The following is a 25,487-nucleotide window of genomic DNA, read 5'->3' as shown; positions in this document are numbered from 1 at the left end:
GAGAATGAACACTGTTCATTGCCTAAGTTATGTCATACAGTTGAACAAACAAGCTGCATCAAGGACAAACAGTACAAATATCCATGTACCTATCCATTGGGAAATGTCTGGACAAGCTGTAGTATATAATCGTGATGCAATATTATTGTGCTATAAGAAATGATATAAACCCTGCAAGACAGAACCAAGATGGTGGAGAAAAGACAGTGATTCCCCTGAGTTCTCCCCCAAACCCCTCTGAACATCCTTAAATCATGTCATAGAATAATTCCTGGAGTGGCAGAACTCACAAAAGGATGGGGTGAAATAATTTTCTAGCCAAAAGTAACTCAGAAGGAAAGGTCTGTCACCCAGGTGAGAGTAGAACATAGTCCAGCATAGACCAGGTCCCAGCAAACCATGTGTAGGTCTTGGGAGTCACTGAATCAGCATTAGCAGCAGTGGCTACTTCTAGAGCTCTCAAGCCACAGATGATAAGGAAGTCAAATAACTGATTATAATGAGATTACAGGGGTCCATTTGCTGACACTGGGGTCAGGACTCTGTTGCTTTGCCCATACTTCTATCAAGGTTTCAGTCCTAGGTGGCAGTACCAGGACAGGGAGGAGCACTAGCACAGAAGAGCTTGCAGCCACAGTGGAACAGAGACCCTCATCACAGTTCCAGCCAGGGCAGAAAAGAGTGCTTCTGGTGATTCACAGAGCAGAGCACAGGATAGGAGAGTAGAAAACACACCTCTCCTTAGATCAAGCTACCTTGGAAGAACTGAAAACTTACAGGCCCCTAGAAGTGTTGCTGAAAACATCTGCACAAAACCGAACATTGGGCACCCTCCACCCTGGAAGTAGAATCCCACTTTGACAAAGAGTTAAAATTCAGGAAATAGACTGGGAAAATGAGCAAACATTAGAAAAAATCTGACCATAGAAAGTTACTGTGGCGACAAGGAAGATCAAAGAGCATAAAAACATAACAAAGTCAAAGCTCCAACATCCAAAGTCTCCAAGAATATGGATTGGTCTCAGGCCATGGGAGAGCTAAAAAGGATTTTGAAAATCGAGTAAGAAAGGTAGAAGAAAAATTGGGAAGAGAAATGAGAGTGATGCAAGAGCATCATGAAAAAAGAGCCATCAGCTTGGCAAAGGAGACACAAAATATACTGATGAAAGTAACACCTTAATCAGGGCTTTTCCCTAACTCTTCATCCATATGAATATGAATAAGGGAAAGCTAGATAAGGAGTTAGTTTCTCTGAAATTTAAAAAACAAAATACTTGTAATGGTACAAATATAATATAAACATTTGTAAAAACCATTCAGTAAAACATTGTGATCATCTCTTTAAATAGTACCTCAGAGGAACAGCTGCCTTTCCAGTGAGCCTTTTGGTCAGCTGAATCAAAAGGGCCTTTGTATTCAGCTGAACATTTATGACAAGTTACTGGGGGAACACATTTGTACCAAATGTTGCCAGCATCAGTAATGACCACAGAAAAATCCAGAGCCTGGCAAAAAACCATTTTTACTTGAAACCAAAAAGTTAATAGTTTCAATAAAAGAAAGTTAGGTTTGTGGTACCCAAAAATTAGTCTTTTGCTTTGTTTTGTTTTTTAGTAGAAGGTCTAATGGCTTAAAGTTCTGAGCTTGCTAGTCATTTGCTAAAAGATAACCAAACAGATAATACCCCTGTTCAATTTTTGAGTAGCTTGGGTGAGTAAAAGCCAGGCTTGCCAGCATTTCAAAGTGTAAGAGGTTACATGTAATATCAGTTCTAAGGAAAAGCATACAGTAGCTGACTCACTTGGTCTTTGGAATCTGCTCAAGCTCTTAAAAAAATAATCATTACCTGTAAAGTTCTTTAAAAAGAGGAAACTCTAGCTATAGATTAAGGAGATAGAATGTCTCAAAGTTTGTTTCTTTCCTCTACTTCTTTAGACTCTTAATGTCCTAAAATAAGGGTTGTCTGATTATTTTTTCCTTTTTTAAGATGAGAAAAATGTTAACTCCCCACTTCTGATTTGTTTGTATAATATTTGCCAAAATACTCTGTACAGATATGGAATGAAGCCTGTTCATATCTCCCTTCAAAAACATTGTCAAAGGGGCATCTAGGTGGCACAGTGGATACAGCATTGGCCCTGGAATCAGGAGGACCTGAGTTCAAATCCAGCCTCAGGTACTTGATATTTACTAGCTTGTGACCCTAGGCAAACCCTCATTGCTTTTCCCAAAAAACAAACAAAAAAAGTGTCAAACTTTCAAGAGGTTTGTTCTTAGAGAAGCAACTCTTTTTTAAAAAAAAATTATTCCTGGGGCGGCTAGGTGGTGCAGTGGATAAAGCACCAGCCCTGGATTCAGGAGTACCTGAGTTCAAATCCGGCCTCAGACACTTAACACTTACTAGCTATGTGACCCTGGGCAAGTCACTTAACCCCAATTGCCTCACTAAAAAAAAAATAATAATAATAATAATAATAAAATTATTCCTTATTTTATTTTATTTTTGCCAGGCATTGAGGGTGAAATTATTTGCCCAGGGTCACACAGCTAGTGTCAAGTGTCTAAAGCCACATTTGAACTCAGGTCCCCCTGAATCCAAGGCCGGTGCTTTATCTACTGTGTCATCTAGCTGTCCCAAGAAGCAACTTTTAAGACTGTAAATTGCAGAACAGTTAGATCTCCATTGGTAGAGGAAGTTTCTTCACTGAGAGTTTTCTATACCAGTGAAATCACAGGTCTGAATTTAAAATGGATCTGGGGAGTGGTATGGACTCTTTAAAAAAAAGTTCTGGGGGCAGCTAGGTGGCTCAGTGGATAGAGCACCAGCCCTGAAGTCAGGAGGACCTGAGTTCAAATCCAGCCTCAGACACTTAACACTTACTAGCTGGGTGACCCTAGGCAAGTCACTTAACCCCAATTGCCTCACCAAAAAAAAAAAAGAAAGAATAAAGTATTAAAAAAAAAAAGTTCTGGTAATTTTGGATCAGGAACAATTTGTGAACTGAAACCACTTTTTGGTGTTGGGGTGATGATGGACATGAAACTTAAACTGGTTCCAGATTCTTCTTAGTTGTGAGACCTTGGGCAATTCCACCTGAGTCTCAGTTTCTTAATCTTCAAAATAAGGATAATAACACCTACCTCAAATGAAATAATGCATGTAAACCACTTTGCAAACCCTAAAGTGCTAAATAAATGTGAGATATTACTGTTATTCCTGTGACTGTGTAGACAATAATTTAAGCATACTCCCTTCTTGAAAAATCAATGGAAAAGGAAAATTACAGGAAATCATTGCCAAACAGATGTCTAAGAGAACAAACTGCATTTGGGGAGAAAGAATCAAGAGGAAATTCCATGGTCTCAGCATCTCTTTGTCTTCTGCCTTGTTATAGAAAAAGGAAAGGAGATGTGACGAAACATTGTCATGGTTGTTGAACAAAATATAGAGAGTGTTGTTAAGTAGGGAGGTCAGGATGAGTGCTTCCCTCTTTGTAACTCAGAACTTGGAACACTAAAGAGGGATACTTGAATATTTGGGTAGATGTGTGATCTCATCCTTGTGAATGCTTCTCTCACCTCAGCTCATTCTGCTCCATGTTTTAACATAAATTTGCCATAGGTAATCTGCCCAATAAACTGGACTCCATCCTCTGATAATTTTATTATCTCCAATGTCCCATTCTAACACTTGAGCTCTCTGTCAATTGTCTCTAGTCTTACTTCATGAGCTGCCTGCCTTTTTTCAGGGCCATATATGTTCTCAAAGTGGCGCATTTTTAAAATTATGATCTTAACAAACATTACATGACCATTTCAGTATAAAAATAATAGAAGATTCTTTGTCATATAGTGAGATTCTGTAGTGGAGTTTGTTTTAGGTGTTTACTAAATTGAACATGACCAGCAATTATACAGCCCTGCTTATCTATATCCCTTCCTAAACTTTTCCTCACTTCTAGGAGTTTTAACATCTCAATTATGCTGTTTTTTTTCTTTTATTTTTTGCATCATTACCCACCAACTCCCTCCTCCCCAAAGAAGCACACTTTTTAACCAACAAATATTGTCCAGGAAAATGAATCATCACATTACTCAGATCTGTAATTGTGTGCTGCATCCTGTACTTCTAGTGCATTACCTGGGAAATACTCGTCATTATCAGTCTTCTTAAGCCATGATTATGTTAGAGTTCTAATGGTTTGTTTTAAGATTTGTTTTCCTTTATATTGTAGTGATTCTCTTGATGTTTTCCATTGCACTCCATCTTCCTCTGTTAGCCAGAAATAATACTCTAACCTTAATGATTTTTGCCTATGATTGATTAGTGAGCTTTTATTTTATCTAAGCTATACCAAAGTAACCCATACCATTTCACAGCTGTCTCTGTTCCATGCCACCATAAGCATCCTATACACATACCCATTCTGCACCTCATCTACTTTCTTATTCTACCTCTGAGAACAATAATCAAATCAGCACTACCTAGCCGCTATTCCCCTATAGAAGTTGTATTTGCCTATTGCAATGTAAACTTCTTGAAAGCAGGGACTACCTTTCTTGCTAATATTTGTTTCTGCAGTGCATGGTAAATATTAAGTGCTTCAAAAATTATTTTTTTACTGATTCATCATGTAAACTATCCCCCTCTGTCTGAACAGAGAAAAATCTTCTCAGGTTTTTTTTTTAATCCATCATTTTAATAAATTATTTTGGCTAAGTAATTTTCAATTATATTCATGTATTATAGTTTGCTAAGCCATTCTGGAAGTGATGGGAAACCCTTCCCCTCCCCCATTTATTTGCTACAACAAAAAAGGGGCATCTTTAAGTATTTTTATACATTTGGGGCTTTTTCCTCTCTATTTGACCACTTTATCATACCTAGCAGTCTTATCACTGGTCAGAGGACATGAGCAGGTCACTGATATCTTAATGTCTAATTCAAATTGCTAGCTCCAATTTTTTTCCTACTATTCTCATCATTTCCCATGTGATTCTTGATCTTTTGTTCCTATAGATTAATTTTGTAGCTACTTTGTCTAGTTCCGTAAAAAGAACTTTTGGTACTTTGATGTGGTATTAAACCTGTAAATCAATATATCTGGTTTTATCATTTTTATAATATTGCTATGGTCAAACCATGAATAATTAGCATGCCTCCAAATATTTGTGTTCCTTTATTTCTGTTTTTAAAAAAGGTGTTTTGTAATTATTTTCATATGTCTTAAATTGTCTTGGTAGGTGAGCTCAGAGCTGTTTTATATATTATGTACTTATTTTGCATAGAATTTCCTTTAATATCTTTTTTTCCTGATGGGTTTTGTTATACAGAAAGCTGATAATTTTGTGGGTTTATTTTATATGCTACTAGTTTGCTGAAGTTACTAATAGTGTTGATTAGTTTTTAGTTTAATCTCTAGGTTTCTTTAAATGAAACACCACATCATCTGAAAATAACAATAATTTCATTTCTTTTCTATGTATATTCTTTCAATTTTCTTTATCGTATCTTATTACATAGCTAACATTTCCAGAACTGTTTCAAATAATAGTGGTCATATTGTGTTACTGTTTTATCCCTCCTCTAATTGGAAAGTCCTCTAACATTATTCCATTACCTATAGCTTGTTCTTTGAATTAGATATGTGCTCTTTACCATATTATGGAAAGTTCCATTTAGTACTATTCTTTTTTTTTAGTACTATTCTTTTTAGCTATTTTAAAATAAACTGATTTTTCCAAAAAGTTTTTGGATCTAATGATATAATGTGATTTTTATTGTTTTGTTGTTCAATATAGTCTACTATTTATAGACATCTTAATATCTAATCAAACCTTCATTACTGGTAAAAATCCAACCTCCTCATAGTATGTAGTTTTTTACTATGTTGCAATAACCTCTTTGCAATTATTTTATTCCATATTTTCCATGTGTATCAATTAAATTTTATTCTATTATTTTCTTTCTCATTTGTATATTTAAAAATATATTTGTCATAAGGCAAGTTTAGAGGGATGTCTTCTTCCTTTCCCTGGTTTTATAAGCAACATATATAATATTTGAGATTTTTTTCTTGAAATATTTGCTAAAGTTCATTACAGTAAATCCTTTTAGTTCTGTCTTTTCCTATTCAGAGGTTATTTATTGCTTGTTCAGTTTTACTTTCTGTGATTGAGGTATTTAAAGTATCTACTTCTTAATGTGTTAGTCTAAATAGTTTATATAAGTATTCATTCATTTCAATTAAGATGCCAGTTTTATCAGCAAATAATTGAGGATAATGGGTTCTAACAAGTTCTTTATCTCCTCTTTAGCTGTTCTGAAATCTTTATTATTTTATTTTTGTAGTTTTGGGTTTTTTGTGTGTGTTTTTTTTTTCAGTTTTCCTAAAGATGTCATGCAAAACTGAGAAACGCTTATACTCCCTTCACTTCCTATTCAACTAGCTAGCATTGAGACTGGAATCAGGAAGTCCTGAATTCAAATATGGTCTGAGACATTACCTGTGTTACCCTGGTCAAGTCACTTAACCTCTATGAGTCCCAGTGTATCCATCTGTAAAATGGGGAAAATAATAGCACCTACCTCCCAGGATTGTTGAGAGGATCAAATAAAATAATATTTTTAAAGTGTTTAGCACAGTGCCTAGAAAGTATGTGCTTGATAAATGTTTGTTTCCTTTCTTCCTCTTTTCTTCTTCTCCCCTTTTCTACAATGAAAAAGATGGTAATGAAATAAACAACATAACATCAACATTAGCAGTCAGTATTTGGACTAGTCTGATCCTATTTCTCTGTCTTCATTCGGTTTTTTACAGCCCAGATTAGCTTGACTAGTTCATACATTTTCTTAGTCACATTTTAAACACACCCTTTATGATTAATATACCATTGTTAAGATGTTGGTTTATTGCTTGTGACTTTTCCCTACCCAACTCTATACTTTCTTAGATCTTAGATCATCCCCACCCCTACATTTTCATCTTGCTTGGTTGTTTCTCAAGAGAGCTTATATTGACTAGATCCTTTCTAATCATTGTAGCAGCCAGTGTTATATTGTTATGCTACTTTCTTCCTAAAAGTAATCATTATTCAAAATATGCTGTGAGATTTAAAATTGGATATAAGATCATTAAACTTCCCTTTTAACTTTTTCCCTTATATATCTCCCAGACCAGTAAGAAAGGAAGCCTCTGAGCTTTAATCAGAAAGGGATTAGCTTTTATTGTTTGGGAATTAATTAGCCAAAAAACAGGTGATACTGATTAGGGAAATAGGAAAGTAGAAATACAAATGAATAGTCTTAGATCTAAGTTTAGTCTATATTCTTTTATAAAAACTCACTGAATCCCAAAACTGCCTCTCAGGCTGAGAACCAGAGTCAAGTGCGTGCCGCCACTGAGAACCAGAGCCAATCACCCGAATGCCCCATCAAACTCGAGCCAGCATGTGTGAGCCGATAGAGAGACCACTTCTGTTCTCTCCTCATTTTTAAGCTGGTGCCCCAGGAGTCTAGCATGTTTGGCCACACTCTCCTGGGCAGCAGCAGAGCAGCAGGCACATGGCTGTTCATCATGGTCTCCTCCCCAAAAGGGCAGTCTTTCAAAAACCATTTCAGTAGTATGTGTTCAACTCTTAAATTTTAGTTAAAAACTTTCAATTTTTACCACAATGCTAAAGATTGACAACAAGCCTTTCCTTATCCCTCCAGCTACATGTGCCCATCTATGTACTTAGTTATTTACATGTCATCTCCACCATTAGAATGTGAGCCCTTAAAGGCAGGACTGTTTTTATCTTTCATTATGTCCCTAACACTTAGCATGGCACATGGAACATAAGTGTATAATAAATTTTTGATTGATTTGAGCAGTTCAAATTTTTGAATGAGAAGGAATAACAACTGAACAGTTAGAAAGTGAAGATGTATGAACTGGAGAAGTTATAGAGAGAGTTGTCCATATGAAATAAACTAGCATGTGTTACTAAAACAAAGCAAAGCAAAACAAAACAATAATCAATGAGAATCAATTTTGGGAATCAGAATCAGAATCAGAAAATTCATAATGTTTATATTTAAAAAGTCCTTTAAGGTTTACAAAGCTCCTTTAAATATTTTTTTTTTCTCATTTGAGCCTAATCACATCCTGTGAGGCAGGTTGAACACATATTTGGAATAACCTGTGGTCACATATGAGTAACCTGTGACCCCCAATAAGAACCAAAGTTCCAACAGTTGTACAAGTGGAAGGGGCTGAGTTAAAACTCAAATCTATGACCTCTGGCCTCAACTCCAGAATTCTTTCCACTGTACCATGCTGTTCCCAAAGTAAAATGTATCATAAATTAGCAAATATCACACATACATGCATACACATGTGTGTGCACACACACAACCAGCTAATGTTTGAAAATATGTGGGAAGATAGGCAGATCATATAAACCAGTAGCCATTAGACTATAAGAGATAGAGACTTGTAGACTTGAGGGCAAGGGCTCATGCCTGTTCTTGTATCCCTACGGCTTAGCATAGTACTTGGTACAAAATTAGTGCTTAATAAATGTTTGTCGATTGATTGTTGGTGCAGTGAACTCATTCAACCATTCTGGATATCAGTGTGAAACTTAACAAGAAAAGTAAATAAATAAATGGAAATTAAATTTCTTTGTCCTAAATATTCAGTTATTAAACAAAGGACCCAGGGAGGCAAGTGACAGAAACAGAGATCCTGTACCTACCAAATATTCATAGCAATCCTTTTTGTGCAGATGAAGCCCTGGAAATGAAGTAGATACCATTAAGGAGCAACTGAAAAATAAATGTGAGGTAGATGTTTTTGTCCTCAAAGAATTTAGGGTGGACGGAGAAAGCAAAATGTACACAGAGAAATAAATAAAAAATCTATTCCAAATAAATGCAAAGTGACTTGAGATGTAAGAACTAACACCTGGGAAAAACCAGAAAATGTCTATTGTTGGAGGTGGCATTTGAGCAAAGTCTTAAAGAGAACTAAAGATTCCAAGCATTGAAGGAGAAAAGGGAGACTATTCTATTCATGGGGGATAGCATGTATAAAAGCATGGACACATGAACATGGGATGTTATAAGTAGGGAATGTCCAGTCAGTAAAGAAGAAACTGTGCATAACTGAGTGATGCAGAATCAGCCCTTTTGAAGCTATCAAAAAGAAAAGTTACTAGCTGTGACCAAATGATGTTAAAAAAAAATGAAAATTACCTAGGGAAGAAGTCTTTGTACATTGGGGTGAGTGCTAGCATTCTTATAAATGAACATTTATTAATTTTGTTTTGACCCCAGAGAATTTCCTAATGGACACCCAAACAAGACCCCAAAAAGTACATTCCCCAGAAACAGTTCAGCAAAACCAAGGGAGTGATTGGAAGTGATAGTACAGGTCACTTGGAGAAATATCAGTATTTTTACATTGGAACTAAAGCTAACTAAAAACAATTTACTAAGTCTTAACCAGATTTGGAATCAATTGGGCTCTGTCACAATATGGAGTACCTTTTTTATGCAAAACTATTAGTAATTAATTCATACCTTAGGAAAAGGGCAGTGTACTATTTTTTTTAATATATTTTTTTTCTTTTTCTGGGCAGTGGGGGTTAAGTGACTTGCCCAGGGTCACACAGCTAGTAAGTCAAGTGTCTGAGGCCGGATTTGAACTCAGGTACTCCTGAATCCAAGGCTGGTGCTTTATCCACTGCGCCACCTAGCTGCCCCCCCCACAGTGTACTATTTTGACAGAGTACACCAAGATCACTAGTACTCAATCCCTAGCTGGCACGAATCTCTCTCTCTAGGTAAGGTGAAACTATTCTGAAACTCAGAAAACTCTGGCAAAGTTAAGATGTGAACTCCTTCCATTCTCTTATTTATTTTTAATTTTTTACACTGATGAATCTTGTGTTTTACATCATAGTCACATTCTAAAACATATGTCCCTCTTGAACCCCCCCTCATTAAAAGGAAAAACAGTTGAGTGAGACCCCCTATATACAACATTCCATATCCATATTTCCTACCTCCGTGCCCAGTGGTGAGAAGTATGTATCTCTATGACTAGACCAAGCCAGGTCACTGTAGATAATGTCAGCTCAGCTGCCTTGTAGAGTATTTTCATTTAAATTTCTGTAGTCATTTTGTATATCAGGAGTGTCACATCTGGCCAACAACACTCCAGAATGCAGCCTGAACCATATTAAAGTGTAATTGGGAAAGATTTGACAAAATAAATAATACAACAAAACATAGATAATATGATGTTTTAGAACTAAGTCAATATGCAGCCATCAGAGATCCCTAAGTATGGATCAGTGGCCCCTTTCAGTTTGGCATCACTGTTGTATTTTGTTTTCTAATCATCCTTTCTTCACTGTACAACAGTTCATATGTGTCTTCCCATGTTTTCTGTTTTGTTTATTTTCATCTCATTGTTTCATGACATTATTAAACTTGTATACCCCAGTATGTTCAGTTTTTCCCTAATAGACAACCTCCTTTGTTTCCATCATTTTCCTCTTATAAAAATGCTGTTGTGAATATTTTGCTATATTTGAAATTTTGGGGGTATGTGACCTGTAGTGAGATCACTGGGTCAAAAGTTTGATTTTTCTCATACAAGTCAAATCCTTTCCCAGAATGACTGGATCACTTCATTACTCCACGAACAGTGTATTTGTGTGCCTATCTTCCTACAACTCTTCCAACATTTACTATTTTTTGTCATTTACATCTTTGCCAGAGTTTTTTTGTACAAGGTGAAATCTCTAAGTTGTTTTAATTTTCTCTTCTATTATAATTACCATTATTAATGATTCCCTCTACATCCTTTCCATATGCATATTGCTCTTATTGGTCCTCCAAATGTCAGAGCTGGTCCCTACAGTCTTGCATTAACTCTAAAGAAAGGAAGGAAAAATATGTTAGCCAAATGGGTTACAGGATCTTGGAGGGGGGGAGGGTATGATTTCTTTATGTAGTTTTTGCAAGCTAATTGAATGTGTTCATCTTAATCAGCAAATTTACGTTTGAAAACCTAAATTATGCAAAGTGTTGAGGAGCCATTGCTGAGGGTTGGAGGGAGATGAATAGACCTTCTTTTAACTCAGCTTCATTCACCCTATTCTTGATCACAAAAGTAATAGCAGTCTTCTAGGTTCTGTACTCCCCCACAACAGACACATTTTTCCCTGGATTGTACTTTCATTTTGCACTTTCCTCTGGTTTTCCAACAGAGAATAAAGATCTCAAGAATAATGCCTAAATGATTCATAGATGTCACTACACTTCTGATGTAAAAATATAGTCTTATATGGCATACCATTTAGGAGTATTTTATTGTTTTATAACTTGTCAGGAGATTGCTGCCGTTTTGACTCTGATTATGATTGCATACTCATGTGAGAACTCATTGATAATCATAAAAAGAAACCTACAACATAAATTAAGCCAAAAAGCAATCTTAAACCTGTCATTCAGGAATCAGAAGACAGAGGGGGGAAATCCTCCCCTGGAGGCCTTGGTTCAGCTCTTATCCTCTGTATCATAGCCTTTTTTACCTTTTTAGTCTCTTTCCCTTAGTTAAAGGGGCTTATGATTTCAGTAGTTTGAGAAAAATGGGAATTAGGAAAAACCCAGTGAGTAGTTAAGCCAGTGAGGGCGATAAGAATACATACTACTATGGGACTTGAGGGTTTGTAAAGGATTTTCCTTACAACCCCCATGTGAAGAAGGTAGTAGAGGCATTATTATTATCATTTTGCAGGTGAGGAAACTGATGTACAAGTTTTCACATAACTACCACTTCCCAAAGATTATACCCCCATCATCAAGGATGTTACACTCCCTTGTAACAAGCACAGTCAAAGAAAATCATAAATTAGCCACTTCAGAAAGTGCGTGTCTCATTCCACACCTGTAACCCATCACCTCTGTACCAACAGAGCAGAGGCTTGCTTTCACTATTAGGCCTTTGAAGTCACAATAGTTTACTACGGTGATGTGAGATGTCAAATTCAAGTGTATTCCCTAGGGCCACCCAGATAGAAATTAGAGCAATGATGAGAACCTAGTTCTTTCCTCTTGCCATGTCCTTCTCTCTTTGCACATGTGATGTCTCCGTGATTAGTGTAAACTGTTACCAATTAAATTTTACTGGTTCTTAGGAGTGAGAGAAATAAGATGGGCTACATCAGATTTGGGGTAAAAATGAGTGGAGGGTATGAAATTTCATAAAAAATTGGAGAGACAGCATGTGGAGCTGTGATTTCTTCGGCACTGGGGTCTCTCAGTATAGAAATGCTTCCCCTCAAGATAATTCTACAACTCTTTTGTAATTTGTAGTCTTAGCTCCTGAGATTAAGTGGCTAGCCTGAAGTCACCCAGCTAGCACAGGAAGGACCTGAATGCAGGTTTTCCTAACTCCAAGGTAGATGTGTTACCCACCATGCCAAACTGACACTGTTAACATAAATATAATAGATAAAATTCCTTATAAAAAGGCTCTTAGCTGGATGTAATTGCTACCATTTCCTATTTAATCAGTGTTTTTCAGTTTGGGAGGGTGATTACAATCTTTAGGAACATTCTGTGATTGGATATAGAGCAAATCATATATTTGTAGCCAGCCAGGATAAAGTAAAATTTGGGCAGGGAAGCCGTCGTGACATCAGTGAAACTAGTGCCAGTGAGACCCTGTGGCAAGGCATCACAGTCAGAACAGTATGTAACACTTGGAGTGTGGGAAGTATTTGTTTGCAATCAAATTTCAGGTATGATCCTTCTCCTGACCTAACAAAGCTTACCAGATTTTATAGTCCTGGCCTGATTGACTATTGGCATACCAAACACACACTCTGGAGCTGTTGCCAGGACACCTTAAACTGGGAGGCCAGGAATGCAGACCAGGGGATTTCCTAGCAGTTGTTCTGATCCAGGTGTAGAGATAATTTCCATGACAAAGACATAACAGGGGATTCCTGGATGTGACATCTTTTGATGTTCTGCTAAGGGCATGTAAACCAATACTGAGGCCTTGTTTGCCTCAGAGACATAGATTAAATTATCTATGGTAATTATGGCAGCCAATGAACTACCATTTTAATAAAATCAACATTCTGAACTTTACAACCTTCTAAAAGAAGTCAGGTATCCATTAGGACCAGCAAAACACAAGCAAATAGTCTTAAATATTAAATGCTTCTCTGTGCAGAAATAGCTGTCCCTTGGGGTTGCAGTGAGCTGTTGCCCACATCCCTTTGACCCCATGAGACTGATTGGATGCAGATCCAAATAAGGTGTTCTCCTTTGGTCTGCTATGAAGCCAATGGCTTAGAAATCCAAGCCATCAGGACCAATAGGAAGTGGTTCTTGCCACCAAAGTCCTTGGCACTATCAAATGGTTTAACATTTGACATTTAACATTCAGAAATGGATGTGATTTTGTCAGTGGAAATAGCATTAAGGAAAATTCATTACCACCTGCTTTGCTGCTGCATCCTGAGAACCATAAGACTTTTCTATCTGACTTCCAGCTGATCCCGTTCATATGTGGTGGCTCCCTCATTAGAATATGACCTCTTTGAGGGTGGGGGTGATCTTGCTTTTCTCTCTCTTCCCATAGTTCTCCACACAAATTAAGTACTTAATAAGTGATTTTTCATTCATTAATTATTTATTTCCTGTGTTGTGTCACTTGTCCATATGTTTCACCTCATCACTTGCCTGTTGGACATTTTGAACTGAACATCCCATAGTTATTTCATATGCAACATGTCTTTAAAAAAAGGAACTCGGGGCAGCTAGGTGGCACAGTGGATAGAACACCAGCCCTGGAGTCAGGAGTACCTGAGTTCAAATCCGGCCTCAGATACTTAACACTTACTAGCTGTGTGACCCTGGGCAAGTCACTTAACCCCAATTGCCTCACTAAAAAAAAAAAAAAAAAAAAAAAAAGGAACTCATCTTCCTACCCACACCTACCCTGCTTCTAGCCTTCTTTACTATTGTCAAGAATACCACCATTCTTCTAGTTATTCAGGTTCATTATATCAGTCTCATCCTTCACACCCATCTAAAAAATTTCCAGATCTTGTAATTTCTTTTTCTATAATATCTCTCTCGTTAGTCCCTATTCCCTCCACTGACACTGCAACCACCCTAGATTAGACCCTTATCACCTCTCCCTTGCACTATTGCAATAGCCTGAAAATTGGGCTCCCTGCCACAAGTTTCTCCCTACTTTAGTCCATCCTCTATATAGCTGCCAAAATTATTTTCATAAAACACAAGTCTGACAGCATCATCTATTCTACTCAACAATCCTCAGTAGCTCCGTATTACCTCTAGAATCAAATAGAAAGTCTTTGGCATTTAAATTCTTCACAATCTTTTTCCTCTTTCCATTTGTCTTACTCATCACGGCTTTCCATGTGCTCACTGGTTCAGCTATACTTGCTGTTGCTCACACATTGCTCCCCCATCTCCATGCCTTTGCATTGGGTGTCTACCATGGTTGAAGTACTCTCCATATGAACCTCTACCTCTGAAAATCTTTGGCTTCATCTAAGATTCAGCTCAAACATTATCTTCTGCAGAGGTCCTTTCCCAACTCCCTTAGCTGCTACTGTCTTTCCCTCTAAGGCTAACTTGCAAGTATTTTTGTGTATGTAATTTGTACCAATATATGTACATGCTGTTCCTCCCCTTTTAGATTGTAAGGTGTGTTTTTTTCAAGATCGTAACTTCTTAAGGACAAAGACTATCTTTGCTTTTTCTTTGTATTTTTCAGCTCTTACAGTGACTGGCACACAAGAACTTAATAAATGTTTATTGGTAAATGTTGATTAGAATAATAGAATTATTAGAGTAATAGAACTCACTTAAAAATACTTAGGAGTAAATAATTTATCTCCATTTTGACATTCCATTTCTAATTAGGCCACTACATGGTGTAGTGTATAGAATGTTGAACTTAGAATCAGAAAGACCTGAGTTTGAATACTGCCACAAACTATGTGACTCTGGACAAGTCACTTAATCTGTCTTAGCCTCAATTTCCCTAGCTGTAAAATGAAAATAATAACAACATCTACCTCCCAAGGTTGTTGTGGATATCAAATAAAATAATATTTGATAGTGTCTGGCATGTGGTATGCATTATATAAATCCTTGCTTCTTTCTCCTTGTTCTGGGGAACAAATGAGACCATTTATATACAGTGCTTCATATATAAAGTGTTATATAACTGCTAGATGCTATTGTAGTTGTTGTTGTTGTTATTCTCCCAACGGTCTCCCTGTTGGTTTCTTCAATAAAATGCAAGTTCCCCAGAGAAAAGACTGTTTTTTGTCTTTGTATCTACAGGGGCCTTCTGCCATGGCTGTTATGTAGGGATGTTTTATAATTCCTTGTTAAATTGAATTCTCAATACATTGATTAGCCTAAAATGTACTCCTTTAGAAGTTCTTCATTTGGTCACAGGTACTTTGGGAATCAATGTTTCAACCTTAGAGTGAGTTCAGCGAAGTTCCAGTGTCATCATGAGTGAGTTTGTCCTGACACCTAATATACCATTTCTATCCATCTTGGCCATTGGCAAAGGCCACCATGGCACCACTGGAAAAACACGTGCAAGTGAACATACGCACAATCTTTGGAGTCAGAGGATCTGTTCTGCTTCTAGTTAGCTGTTTGATTTGACACCATTCAATGAAATCTCTTGCCCAGATACCCTGTGGAATTTTCTTTGAAGTTTTTTGTTCCCCCAAACTTTTATCCAAAATCTGGTGTAGAACATTGATATTTTTAATCCTAAGGATTATGATTCCTTCCTTCCTTCCTTCCTTTATTCCTTCCTTCCTCCCTCCCTCCCTTCCTTCCTTCCTTCCTTCCTTTATTCCTTCCTTCCTCCCTCCCTCCCTTCCTCCTTCCCTTCCTCCCTTCCTCTGTTCCAAGAGATTATCTTTAAAATGGAGGCATCATGGTAGATAGAAAGAAAAAAGGAATTAATCTCCCTGAACTTCAAAATTTTAGTCTGTAAAATGAGTGATTTGGACTAGTTGCGGCATTGAGGTTGTTGTTGTTGTGGGGGAAGGAGGGTGACAAATGAGGTTAAATTGCCCAGGGTTGCACAGTTACTAAGTATCTGAGGAAAGTTTGAACTCAGGTTTTCCTGACTCCAGTGCCAGTGCTCTATCCAGTGCACCACCTAGCTGCCCCTGACTAGATGTCTTCTAATCATAATGATAGTTGCTCAAAGCATTTTACATGTGTTGTTGCATTTGATCCCTCCTGTGATCCCCCAGTATAAAAACCTGAAGCTCATATTACGGCAGTTACAAGGTAGCTAGGTGAGGCAGCAGGTAGAGTGTCAGATTTGGAGTCAGAAAGAACTGAGCTCAAATATCACCTCAAACACTTATTAGCTGTGTGACCATGGGCAAATAACTTAACTTATCCTAGTCTGTTTCCCTATCGATAAAAATGGGGGTAATAATAGCATCTACCTCACAGGATCAAATAAGTTGACAGAGATAAGACACTGCAAGCTTTAAGTACTAGCTATTACTGTTATTAATGTGATAAATGTCTGAGTTTAAATGTGAACCCAAATATTCCTGACATTCAGGTCTTGTGCTCTGTCTGCTATATCCTGATGCCTCCTGGGTCCCTGCCAGGTCTAAATTTATGATTCCACATTCATGCTATAAGCAAATGCTACCCCAGCCTTCAGCAAGTTAGTTTATTTCTTGATGGGAACCTGCTTCACCCTCCCTTTCTTTTGAGGTGGAAAGTAGTTCAAAGAAATCATAGGAAAGGTCTGATCTGTAGGAGTCCAAAGGGGTTGAGGGGGTGGGGGGAATTCAAAGCCAATTTTGGACTTCCTTCAGCTCCACAGAGGTTGTTCTAGAACTATCAGAGATAACCAGAATCCTCAAGTATCTCTCCAATCCATAAGGCTCCAATAAATTCTGCCCAGCCTTTGAAGCCAGCAGCTCAGCATAGTTCATAGAACACTACCCCACCACCACTCCCCAATAGTGCAATTTCCTATGGCCTCCCTTTATCTCAGTCTCTTTCATTGGGAAAGCAGTGAGTAAAGTCAAGATCTACAGTGCAGATGAGAGAGAAGACTGCCACCCTGAATGATTTACAATTCAGGAATCACAAAGTTTCCCAGTTTGAGGTTTCTTTTTTATTATATGCATGCATAAAAAAATTTAAATGTGCAAATTGTGTTTAGAACAGTACCATCCAATTTTATGATCCTGATGACATGAGCAAACTACTTGTATTTTGCTCTTATGGTTTATGGTGTCCCTAGAACATTCAGTGTAATTATAGCCTTGTTATATACAGTTGGGAGATGCATTATTACTGTATAATGAAGAGAAGACTACAGTAAGCTTATAAAATAGCTGTTTATGTTCTCATTATGGTCACATTCTGATTACGATATTAGCAGCAACCATCAGGAAAGTGTAGATAGAAGAGGAAACTTATCTTCAAAGCAGACAGTAGGTTGTAGCAGTGAGAGAACTTTAATAGTTCAGATGTTAACATTTGTAAGAACTTTTTTATAGCATCCTATTTCAAGCTTTGTGAATACTCTCAAGGAATAAATCTTAAGGACATTATTCTACTCTTTGAAGTCTGAAATGAGCTAGGTGTTCTGTGTATTGTGGGTAATTTTAAATCACTACATTGTATTTACAGAATGGTCAGGGAAAGGGAGAATTCAATGTCTTCCAGTTGAATCGAAAGGGGGGGGGGGGTGAGTATTGGTCCAACTTAGATGTTAACATTAGAGTCAGAAACTGGACCTGTGATTTCATTGATATGGGCAAGTCCCAGAAGAGGAAATTCCTTTTACTAATGCAATTTGGCAATTCATCATTTTAGGCAGCTGCTTATAAGCCAAGAAGTTAAATGATATGCCCAGGGTCACACTGTTGTCAGAAGCAAAAAAGATTGGAACCAGTTAGGTCTTCCTGTCTCCAAAACCACCTCTCTATCCACTACACCATACTGCCTCACTGAGAATGAATATTAAATGTTTTAATGTGTTTATAGAATGATTGTACACACAAAGTGAACCAAAAAACTTCAATAATTCTCTAAAATCTGTACAAAGGCTCTACTAATGTCAATAAGCATTTAAGCACCTACTATATACTATATTATGTTAAGTGCTGGAAGATACAAATAAAATCAAAGGACTCTCAAGGTGCTCAGATTGGAGAGCAAACACGTAACTAACTATGTACAAGCAATCTATAAACAGGATTAGTTGAAGATAATCAACAGAGAGAAGACATTAAAATTATGGGGGAACTGGGAAAGAATATTAATCCCTTCATTTTGCATTTCCACACTTTAAATCACCTCATCATCACCTTCTCCCCTCCAAGGAGACTCAATCTATTTGTGCCCGTGTTACCTCCTGCCTCTTTTGGAAATGCGTCTCCTTTCCCCCTGCCCTTTCTATAATCTTGTTTCTTTACTCCATGCCCCCTTTCCTGAGACTTAAAATCATGACCACATAGATCTCCACCCAGTAAAGAAAAAAACTTTCACTTGACCTTGCTCTCCTCTCAAGATATTATCCAATCTCTTTCCTCCATTTCATACACTCCTAGAAAAACATGCTTCTTCACCTCCCATTCTTTATAATTGTCTAGCTTCTAACCTCACTGCTCAACTAAAACTGTTTTCTCTAAGGTGAACAAGGATTTCTTAATTGTTAAACCCAATAGCCTTTCTCAGTCTTCATCCTACTTGACCTTTCTTCAGGTTTTTTTGTTTGTTTGTTTGTTTTGTTTACCTTTGACCACCCCTCCTTGTGAATACTTTTTCTTTCCTGGATTTTCATGGCAGTGTTCCATATTGTTTCTCTTCGTACTTAGCTTACTTCTTGATACTTAGCTCCTTCCTTATCATTCATGTTTCTCTCCATATGTTTGGTTATATTCTGGACCCTTTTCTTTACTATCACTAAATTTACATTCTTGGTGATCTCAGCACTCCAATGTGTTCAGTTATCATCTTTCTATATATACAACAAAATTTATATATCCAGTTATTATCTTTTTTATTTTCCTGTATTCCAGTGTCATATAACTACTTGCAGGATATCTCATAGGCCTCTGAAACTCAATATATCAAAAAAAATAATAATAATTCATATCTCTCCCCAAGCCCATCCCTCTTCATAACTTTGATATTTCTATTGAATGTACCACCATCCTCCTAGTCACTGTGGGTTCCAACCTCTGAGTTTTTCTCAACTCCTCCCTCTTCTTCACAGTTACTGAATTGTATCAGTTTTATTTCTATAATATCTTTCACGTTCTTCTCTCCATTTACAAAACCAGCATACTGTTTCAGGCCCCCATCACGTTTTGTTTTAATTATTGCAATAGTATAATTGAGTTCTCTATCTCTAGTCTCTCCCCTCCCAATCCATCTTTTTCATAGTTGACAAATTGATAGTCCTAAGGTATAGGTCTGACTACTCACTCCCTCACTCAGGAAGCTGCTCCATTTGGGAGCCCTTCACCATGAGCTGCCAGACTTCCTTTCCAGACTCATCTCACATTACCCTCCTTTGCGTTAATTTCTTATTCATTTCATTATTCATTAATTAATATGATTAACCAATTTCATATTATTCCCCTACCCCTTACAGTGTTGCTGTCAAACTGGCCTGCTTACTATTCCCTAAGCACAACCTACCATCTCTCATGTCTCTGTAAAAGCTATCACAGATTTCTGAAATGTCCTCCACCTCGTGGAATCCTGTGCTCTCCTCTAGGCTGATGCCACTTGGCAACTACTACATTAGAACTTTCCTGATATCTCCAGTTCTTTATGTCCTAAATCATTTTTATTGATTGTATACTTGTATTTTTTTCATATTTGTTCACATGTTTTATACTCCAAGAGAAGGTCCTTGAGGACAGGGACTGTTTTGTTGTCACTTTGTATATGTAATACCTAGCACAGTGCTTGTACATTGTAGGTACTCAATAAATGCTTGTTGAAATGAAAATACACACACACACACACACACACACACATATATATGTGTGTGTGTATATATATATATATATATATATAGGTATATACACATATATATACATATACATATGTAAGAAGAGGTAAGTTTAGCTAATGTCAGAGAAAAAATGTACTAATGAATTAAACCTATCCATTGTAAATTGGGTTAGTTCAAAGGATGAAGGCAATTTACCCCTCATCAGGGATCACAAGAAGAAACCGAAGATCCCTTGTCAGTTGTGTGGTAGTGATGATCCTTTGTTGGGAGGGGAGGGAGGGGCAGCGCACAGGTTGGCCTACATAGTTGCTAAATTTCTGAGTTTTTTCTAAGCAGAGATCTGCTGGTAATTGTTTAACTACTGGCTCTCCAGAATTTTTTTTAAAGTAGTACAACACACTCAAGTTTAATCTGCATAATTATTTTTTTCTATTACTGTCTTAAGCCTAAACAATCAACCAGAAATAAATCAAGCCTTGGTTATACATGTTTGGTCATTTCTGGGGTGTAAATTCTGACACGGAAAATTTAAGAGTAGATCTCTCAAGAGCAGATTGTATACCACTACTTCTTAAGTAGAAGTCTCAAGTTCTAGAAGGGCAGCTAGGTTGCACAATGGATAGACTGCTTGACCTGGAGTCAAGAAGATATCTTTCTGAGTTCAAAACTGGTTTCAGACATTTAGTAGCTCTGTGACCCTGGGTGAGTCACTTAACCCCATTTGCCTCAGTTTCCTCATCTGTAAAATAAGCTAAAAGAAATGACAAACCCCTCTAGCATCTTTGCCAAGAAAATCCCAGAAGGGGTCACAAAGAGTAGGACACAACTAAAAAATGACTATACAACAACTCAAGTTCCATGATTCTGTGATTATAACTCATTCATGTCTGCCTACCCTATGTGACTCTTAACCATGTCATCATGTAAATCTACTACAACAGGTCCTCTAATTGTTCTGGGTGTTCTTCTTGAGTTCTATTGACATATTGTGTACCAATGGCACCTGTGCCATATATATATATATATATATATTGATAGATATGGATATATCTATCTCTGTCTGTCTCTATATATCAGTTATCCCTGACTCTTGCAAAATGACCAATCCACTTTTTTGTCACACATTTTTCTGATAACATATTTTACAGTGACTCTCCTGAATAATTCTTTTTTTTTAAGTGAGGCAATTAGGGTTAAGTGACTTGCCCAGGGTCACACAGCTAGTAAGTATTAAGTGTCTGAGGCCAGATTTGAACTCAGGTACTCCTGACTCCAGAGCCAGTGCTCTAACCACTGTGCCATCTAGCTTCCCCTGTCTTCCTGAATAATTCTTAATTTGTAGCATACTAAAGCCTATGCACTATATACCTCTACAGTTCCCTTTGGGTGATCATCAACAATTCTTCACAGGCTACAGTGTCCCATTACATGCTGAAACAAAGATTCATCTTTCTAACATCCATAATTTCTTCAGTGATAGCTTCCAGAGTCCCCTGCTGTGTGGACTAGGCTACCCCTTCCTAAGGCCCAACCTCCTGCAATTTAGTCTAGTTTTTCCTTGGATGGGATTAAAACTGACCTCCAGAAGTTGGCTAGCTTCCTGACAAACAGAATAAAAAAAGCCAGGACTCAAGGAGTCCTGAGTTCATTCTGGTCTCAGCCCTGTGTGGCCCTGGACAAATCACTTAATCTCTTCCTCAGTTTCCTCATCTGTAAAATGGGATAATAAAAATAGCACCTACCTCCCCAGGTTGTTGTGAAGGAAAATTGAAATATTTCTAAAGTTCTGCAAACATTGAAGGAAGCTATCTTTGCTGAATATCTTTCCTGTTCTGTGGCTGTTTTGTGTTGCTAGGTAGATTCCTCTTCTTAACTTTGACATGTTCAAGAATTGTCTCATTCCATTCCAGTCTAAACCTGAGACACACTTGTGGCCTAAACCAGGCAAGGTCTGTTACAGATGAGATGAGACTGAATCTGTGATATAATTGATATAGGGAACTTCCAGTGATACAACTCCCTCTACCAATGCAGACTAATGCTGTCTGTGCAATTTGTAGCCTTAGAGAATTGCTCAGTGCACCGAGAGAATGATTTTCCCATGGTTACACAGTACATATATGAACTGGGATCTGACATCAGATTTTCCTAAAAGATAGACTTCAGTATGAAAGGAAAGAAGGAAGCGAGGGAAGGAGGAAGGAAGGAAGGAAGAAAGAGAGGAAGGGATGGAGGGAGCAAAAAAGGAAGGAGAGGAGGAGGGAGGGAAGGAGGGAGGAAAAACACCTAACATAAAATGTGAGCTACATTTTTTTTACATTAAAACCTCAAGACAATATAGATTAATTTATTTTTTCTCCATCTCAGTTTCATATGTGAACCCCTGAGCTGTAACTCCCATAGCACCTCTGTTTTTAGCCAGGTAATTGTCACTCCCATGATAAACTATAAAGCGTATGAAGAAAAAGTTGTCTTATAATGCTTTATTCACATCCTCTTCCTGGTTCTTGAGACTTTCCAAGAAGATGTACTATTTCAACCCCTTTATTATAGTCAACATAGGTTTCCAAGGAGAGATGTATTTCCTGCAGCTTTATATAGAAAATTCTGGATGCTCCAGTGATAATTTAGACCCCATGGTTATAGAACCAGCAGCTTCAAGCATAGATGTTGGTAATGGTGATAGTTCTCTCAGTACATCTCTGGGACATGTACTGAATATAGACAGAATGTCACTTCCCCTTCCAATGTATATGTAAAGTTTAATGTAATTATTAATATTATTATCATCATTAGCACCATAATATAAAAGGGAGAATAGGGCTGAATGTCCCATAGACCTACCATCTTATGCAAAGTCATAGAAGAAAGCTTAAAAATCCTCTCCCATGAAGAGAAATTAATAAGACAGTTGTGCTTTTCCCACTACCATCATTATCATCAGCAGAAAAACAGATTAAAATTACGATGTGCAACATTGATTAGCTTACACTTCCATAGCCCCCACTGCATTACTTTCTTTGATTATGCAAGGTTCATTTCAGCTCAATGTAGATTAAATCAGAATAGTGACATTCCCAACTGGACCACCAGATGGAATCACATTTTAATTAACTTTTCAACCAGCATACAGATGTGCTCCTTGTGAAAACCACCGAAAAATCATTCATTTTCAGCAAACGTGGCTCTTCAGCCATGGTGGCAGATTCTAATCTGGAATAAATGATCACATCACGGAATCATCAGTCCTTACAAAAACAAAAATTGACCACACTTAGATACAGGTGTATTTAGGGCAAATAAACAAGCTAAATTGTGTTACTGTATACCCAACACCTGTTGGAATGGCTAGATTAAAGGAAATGTTTGCAAGATGAAATAATGTTATATGTAGTTCAAAAGCAAAACAATTTTCTTAGAATTTGTAAAAATTAAGTATTTATATATTGTCTTGCCTATATGCCACAAAATAATAGAGATTATCCCCCTAAAAAGATTTTTATGCAGCTGGTACTAATAAATGAGAGGTTTTGATTAAAAACTGCTTTAAAAGGAATAGTAAAATATTTTACTTTTTATTACCTTTATAGATGAGCTAATTAACACTCCCAACATCCCTGTGAGACAACTTGTCAATGTACATGATGTAGTTTGTTAGGTTGTCAAGGAAGAGGGATGTGAAACAGAAAAGTTAAGGTTACAACAGAGAATGACATTATATGTCATTTAGTGAGATGGACTGCCATAACTTTTCCCAGTGTTGTTCAGCGATGACAGAAGATGTTCAGTAGCATCTAATTTTCTTCCTCTACCCCTACTACTCTTGAACAGAGTTGTGAGCTTGCAGTGTCTCAGAGGCAAGAGTGGGAAAAACTGGAGAAACAATGCTAAACAAAGGATAGATAGAGTGCTAGACTTGGAAATCAGAAATCTTTGTGAGTTCAAATCCAGCCTCAGACACTTACTAGCTCTGTGACCCTGGGCAAGTTACTTAACCATGTTTGCCTCATTTTCCTCATCTAAAAAATAAGTTGGAGAAGGAAATGGCAAACCTCTCCAGTATCTTTACCAAGAAAACCCCAAACGCGGTCATAAAAAGTCAGACACAACTGAAACAACTCAACAACGGTGACAATATCTACCTAACAGGGTTATTATCAGTACATGTTGATAAATTTTTTTTAGCAACAATCTCTTTGGAAGAAAAAAATATATGTACAAGATATTTAAACATAATATACTTTATCATCATTTTCTCCATTACTTTCTCTACACAATCACCAAAATATCAAGTCCTGATTTCTAACATTTGGGAATTTCTCAAGTGAAAATGCTCACACTGACAAAATAACAATCAACTCTTAGGACCACCATTATCCAGATCCAATACATCCCTGGTTGTTATGAGGTTCAAGTGAAATAATATATGGAAAGTGATATATCAGGTATTGTTACCTGGAAATGAATAAACAATATAATTAATTCCTGATTTTAGGTAGAAGTTATAGTGAAACAGCGTTTGACATAATATGCAGGACAACTTTCTACCTAATGTCCAGGATTTTATATATATATATATATATATATATATGTCTTATAAAGAATTTAAACCCAGGTGTTTGTGATTCCACACCTACCACTCTATCTGCTTTACAAATGGGTCTCAAACTTTTTGATCTCAGGATACATTTACACACTTAGAAATTATTGAGAAACCTCCCAAAGAGATTTTGTTTATGTAGGGCTGTTTCTATTAATATTTCCTGCGTTAAAATCAACATATCTTGGAATTATTAGGAAAATGGTTTTGACCTCATAGATTCCTCAAAGGGTCTCATTGACCCCAAAGGGACCATGATTTTAGGAATTGTTATTCTATATCATGTGCTGTCTCCCTGCTAATAACAAAAAGTAATTAAATTATATCTGTCTCTCTCTCTCCCCGTGTGTGTGTATATATATATATATATATATATATATATATATATATATACATGTATTATACACACACACATATGAAGATATGGATGTTTCAAAGATTTTACATAAAGCAAATTATTGTGTGATCCAATATTTTCTTCAATCTTCCCTCCTCCCTCCCCCAATGGAACAGAAATCTTGCTTAATGTATTCAAAACCCTTTGATTTACCAATTCCAAAATTTACTAATGAAAGTTGGCATGAAATGTGGTTCTACAAAAGGAGTCATAATGAGCTTAACACTGGATGAAAAAACAGGACTTCAGGCCTTAAGTAGCTTAAAGTTTAGATTATGAGTAAAGAAAGCTGAGATTAGACATGGGGACAGAATAGAACTGAGGATAGCCCTTGCACCTGTAGACTGCCCACTTCCAGTAAATTTTTGGACAATGGAATTCTGTGGTTAGCCCCTTTAAAACT

At 37.0% G+C, this 25,487-nt stretch overlaps 1 protein-coding gene across 2 annotated transcripts in view; it reads left to right on the top strand.

Moving 5' to 3' along the window:
- MARCHF1 (membrane associated ring-CH-type finger 1) overlaps positions 1-25,487 on the top strand; it is a 1,073,794-nt gene that overhangs the window by 773,609 nt on the left and 274,698 nt on the right. The window lies entirely within an intron of this gene.

This window comes from Dromiciops gliroides, chromosome 6 (assembly GCF_019393635.1).
Source record: "Dromiciops gliroides isolate mDroGli1 chromosome 6, mDroGli1.pri, whole genome shotgun sequence".
Taxonomy (NCBI): domain Eukaryota; kingdom Metazoa; phylum Chordata; class Mammalia; order Microbiotheria; family Microbiotheriidae; genus Dromiciops; species Dromiciops gliroides.
Note: the sequence above shows the minus strand (reverse complement) of the source record. Positions and strands in the feature narration are given on the sequence as shown.